Source organism: Chiloscyllium plagiosum, chromosome 10, assembly GCF_004010195.1.
Source record: "Chiloscyllium plagiosum isolate BGI_BamShark_2017 chromosome 10, ASM401019v2, whole genome shotgun sequence".
Taxonomy (NCBI): domain Eukaryota; kingdom Metazoa; phylum Chordata; class Chondrichthyes; order Orectolobiformes; family Hemiscylliidae; genus Chiloscyllium; species Chiloscyllium plagiosum.
Window position 1 is genome coordinate 90,124,545 of NC_057719.1, and position 5,451 is coordinate 90,129,995.

The 5,451-nt window shown below is 45.2% G+C and overlaps 1 pseudogene; it reads left to right on the forward strand.

Moving 5' to 3' along the window:
• Positions 1 to 4,741: 4,741 nt before the first annotated feature.
• Positions 4,742 to 4,860, forward strand: LOC122554050 (annotated as a pseudogene).
• The last annotated feature ends 591 nt before the right edge of the window (positions 4,861 to 5,451 follow it).

Consider the following 5,451-nt stretch of genomic DNA (forward strand, 5'->3'; position numbering starts at 1 on the left):
GATGATGTGGATTTTGAAGTGCCTCAAAACAGATTTAAAAATGAACAAGTCCTTGAGGAATGGGACAGGTTAGTAAACTGTCTCATGAGCATAGCACGCTGTTGAAAGGTTTGTTACTGCAGTATAAGGACATATGTAAGAATCAGCTGGAGAGGACTAATGCTATTGTACATGAAGTAGACGTCGGGAATACTGCTACGATAAAATAACATCCCTATCGGCTTAATCCTTTCAAAGCCAGACAGGTCCAGAATGAGATACTGGCCTTACAACATTTTAATCTGTATGTCATGAACAATGTGTCAGAGACGGTGGGGTACACAGATCACAATCGTCTTACGTTCTTAGAACGCTTTATAGACATTCAGTAGGATTCTTCTTTGGAACCTGCTCCCTGCTTTGCAGCTCTCTGTACTCAAATGGTACTCTTACTGGCTTCTGAACAGTAACCTTACAATAATGCTGGTGAAAACTCTGAATCCAGATCCACTTCCTGCTGACCATACCCTAACCCTAATCCTAACTCATCACTCTTTCCCTTGTTGTCTAATGTAAGCTCTCCCATGATGCCGGATATGAAAATGCTCATCCTCGTGTCACCCTCTCTCTTTGCATCATTTTCTTCAGCTCTGATCAACCACCCCTTTCTCAGGGCCAATTAGAGATGAGCACAAATGGACCCAGCCAGGGACACCCACATCATGTGGAAGAATAAAAGCATCACCTAACTACCCTATCAAGTGGCCCATTGAGCTATCCAAAGTATCAAATTATGACAAAAAGTTCCACAAGAAATAAAACAAAAGGCCAAACCTAATTTGTCTGGTACGTGGTTTTGTTCTGAGTGTGCCCCCAGTGTGGTAAATTGATCACAGTGGCTTTGGTGCAAAAGTCAAGTTGACTGAGGCAGTTTGAACAGGACATGCAAGAGGGTTGCAGTGACAAGAATCTCTGGGTCCTTGTAGGGAAAAAGTGGGTCAGAAATTTGGAACATGTTAAAAATGACCTGGATGAGGGCATAGAAGGATGGGTTAGTACATTTGCAGATGACACTAAGGTCGATGGAGTTGTGGATAGTGCTGAAGAATGTTGTAGGTCACAGAGGGACATAGATAAACTGCAGAGCTGGGCTGAGAGGTGGTAAATGGAGTTTAATATGGAAAAGTGTGAGGTGATTCACTTTGGAAGGAGCAACAGGAATGCAGAGTACTGGGTTAATGGTAAGGTTATTGGTAGTGTAGATGAGCAGAGGGATCTCGGTGTCCATGTACATAGATCCTTGAAAGTTGCCATCCAGGTTGATAAGATTGTTAAGAAGGCATACGGTGTGTTAGCTTTTATTGATAGAGGGATTGCTTTTCAGAGCGAAGAGGTCATGTTGCAGCTGTACAAAACTCTGGTGCAGCCACACTTGGAGTATTGCGTTCAGTTCTGGTTACTGCATTATAGGAAGGATGTGGAAGCTTTGGAAAGGGTTCGGAGGAGATTTACTAGGATGTTGCCAGATGTGGAGGGAATGTCTTATGAGGAAAGGCTGAGGGACTTGAGGCTGTTTTTGTTAGAGAGAAGAAGGTTGAGAGGTAACTTAATAGAGACATACAAGATGATCAGAGGGTTACATAGGGTGGACAGGGAGAGTCTTTTTCTTCGGATGGTGATGGCTAGCACAAGGGGACATAGCTTTAAATTGAGGGGTGTTAGATATAGGACAGATGTCAGAGGTAGTTTCTTTACTCAGAGAGTAGTAGGGGTGTGGAATGCATTATCTGCAACAGTAGTAGACTCGCCAACTTTAAGGGCATTTAAATGGTCATTGGATGAAAATGGAATAGTGTGGGTTAGATGGGTGTCAGATTAGTTCCACAGGTCGGTTCAACATCGAGGGCCGAAGGACCTGTACTGTGCTGAAATGTTATATGTCCTATGTTAAAAACTTTGGTGATTCTGAGGAATGAGAGTAAATCAGCAGTATGGAAATGCAGGGGAAGGACAGAGTAACTTAAGGACAGGGAATTATTTCTGGTGTGAGTGAGTGTGTGAGCTTAACAATGTTTGTTAAATGGTCAGGGACAACAAGGGAGGGAGGTGGCGGTTCCAGAAGATTGGTTTGACCGAGGAGGGGAGGATGTCCTGAGAGAGGTGGTACTGGTTGAGATGTTACAGCATGATCTGAATTTGTGGGTCAACAATGAGAGATAAATAAAATAGTTGAATCTTTAAAATGAAGCATCCATGCCCTCCTCACGCAAGATAGCAAAGTGGACAGAGCATGCTCTCTATGCCAGGTGAGTTGTGGCTCAGTCTGTTTTACCATTTCTGCTAAAACACCAGGTTGTGAGTTCAAGTCCCAGTCCAGGATCAAATCACAGCTGAGGCTCTGGAGTAGGGCTGAGAGTGTACTTGCTTGTCGAAGGAGCTTGTTTTTGGATGGAATATAAAATGCCAGTCTTGTCTGCTCTCTTGAGTGGATGTCAACCATTCTCAGGGGACGGTAAGGGAATGACTTACGAAAGATACTGAGAATTCTCACCAGGTCCAACCGTATCTGTGGATGGAGGACCAAAGAGTTCATGTTTCAGTTTGATGACACTTAGTGAATTAATAAACAATGATGACACTCCAAAAGTACTTCATTCACTATAACGTGTTTTCAGAGATCCAGTGGTTATGAAAAGTGCAATATAAATGCAAGTCTTTCTTTTAGCATTCTCTTCCTCCATTCGCTTCTTCACTATTGTTGGGTCCAGCTCCTAGAACTGTCTCCCTGACACCATTCTGGCTGTGGCGAAAATGAGGACTCCAGATGCTGGAGATTATTCCTTCATTCCTGATGAAGGGCTTTTGCCAGAAATGTCGATTCTCCTGCTCCTTGGGTGTTGCCAGACCTGCTGTGCTTTTCCAGTACCACACACACTCGACCATTATGGCTGTTCCTGCACTGCAGAGATTCAAAATGCCAGCTCCCCATCACCTTCTCAACAATCAAATCTTCACTGTGCTAAATGGGGCAGACTTCGAACAGATCCAGCAACTTAAGACTGGGCACCCATGAGGTGTTGTGCACAATCTGCGCCCTCACGGCCCAGCATATTCCCCAACTCTATCATTACCCTCAACCCAGGGGATTCATGCTGGTTCAATGGAGAGTGCAGGAGGGCATGCCAGGAGCAGCACCAGGTGTATCTAAAAATGAAGTCTTAACTTAATGAAGTTACAAAACAGGCTTGCATGCCAAACAACATAAGCAGCAAATGGTGGGCAAAGCTAAGTAATCCGTCAACCAACAGATCAGATCTAAATTCTGCAGTCCTGCCGCATCCAGTCATGAATAATAGTGGACAATTGAACAACTCACTGGAGAAGGACGCTCCACAAATATCCTCATCCTCAAAGATGGAAGAACCCAGCCAGTCAAAGATAAAGCTGAAGCATTTGTTGCAATCTTCAGCCAGACAAGGATGTTGCCAGGGCTGGAGGATTTGAGCTATAGGGAGAAGCTGAACAGGCTGGGTCTGTTTTCCCTGGAGCGTCAGAGGCTGAGGGGTGACCTTATAGAGGCTTACAAAATTAAAAGGGGCATGGATTTGATAAATAGGCAAAGTCTTTTCCCTGGGGTCGGGGAGTCCAGAACTAGAGGGCATAGGTTTAGGGTGAGAGGGGAAAGATATAAAAGGGACCTAAGAGGCAACTTTTTCTCGCAGAGGGTGGTACGTGTATGGAATGAGCTGCCAGAGGAAGTGGTGGAAGCTGGTACGATTGCAACATTTAAAAGGCATCTGGATGGGTATATGAATAGGAAGGGTTTGGAGGGATATGGGCCAGGTGTTGGCAGGTGGACTAGATTTGGTTGGGATATCTGGTCGGCATGGATGGGTTGGACCGAAGGGTCTCTTTCCATGCTGTATGTCTCTATGACTCTATAACTCTAAGTAGCAGACAAGACTGGCATTTTATATTCCATCCAAAAACAAGCTCCATCTCAGTCTCCTGCAGTAGTCCTCAGCATCACAGATATCTGTCTTCAGCCAATTCAGTTCATTTGGAAGCACTAGATACTGCAAAAGTTGTGGGTTCTGACAACATCCCGGCAATAGTACTGGACACTTGTGCTCCAGAATTGACCATTCCCCTCGCCAAGCTTTTCCCGTACAGGAACAACACTGGCGTCTACATGACAATGTGAAAAATTGCCCAGGTATATCCTGTACACAAAAAGCGTACAAGGGAGTCATACAAAGTGCAAAGGAAGATGGTTGGACATCAATCATCTCAGCTCCAAGACATCTGTGCAGGAGTTCCCCAGGGCATGTCCTAGGCCCAACCATCTTTAGCTGCTTCATCAATGACCATCCCTCCATCATAAGGTTAGAAGCAGGATATTTGCTGATGATTAGACAATGTTCAGCACCATTTGCGACTCCTCTGTCCATGTTCAAATGCAACAAGATCCAGACAATATCCAGGTATAGGCTGACAAGTGGCAAATATCATTCACACGTAAACCAGAGAGAATTGTGCCATTGGCACTTGGAATTCAATTGTGTTACAATCGTTGAATTCCCCCTGCCATCAACATCCTGGGACTACCATTGACCAGGAATTGAAACTGGCCTGGTCATTTAAGTACTGTTGCTACTTGATTGGCATCAAGCATCCACTCCCTCCCCCACCATGGGATATGGAATATGGTAGCATTGTGTATTATCTACAAGATGCACTGCAGAGATTCAGCAAAGCTCTTGCCTACGGCCATACTGTTGTGAAAACACCCAATCTCATCCGATCTCAGAAGCTACGCAGACTCAGACTTGGTTAGTACTTGGATGGGAGACTGCCTGGGAATACCAGGTGCAGAAGGCTTGAGCATTTTTTGGGGCAGCATGGTGGCTCAGTGGTTAGCACTGCTACCTCACAGCTCCAGGATTCCAAGTTCGATTCCAGCCTCGGGCGACTGTGTGGAGTTTGCACATTCTCCGTGTCTGTGCAGGTTTGCTCCACTTCCCTTCCACAGTCCAAAGTTGTGCAGGTTGGGTGGATTGATCTTGCTAAATTGCCCATAGTGTTAGATGCATTGGTCAGAGGGAAATGGGTCTGGGTTTGTTACTCTTCGGAGGGCTGGTGTGGATTGGTTGGGCCGAAGGGTCTGTTTCCACACTGGAGCGAATCTAATCTAAATGTGGGGAATGGATCTGGGTTAGTTATTTGTTGGGCTGAAGGGCCTGTTTCCACACTGTAGGGATCCTAATTCTAACCTCAGACTGCATCCTCCAAACCCATGACCACTTTCATCCAGAAGAACAAGGGCAGCAGGTACATGAGAACACCACCACCTGCAAATTCCCCTTCAAGCCACTCACCATCATAAAGGCAAGCATCTGTTTAGCAATCTGTACAATAACCAATCACAGGGCCTTATTCAGTACATTGGCCAATCATGAAGTATAGAATCCT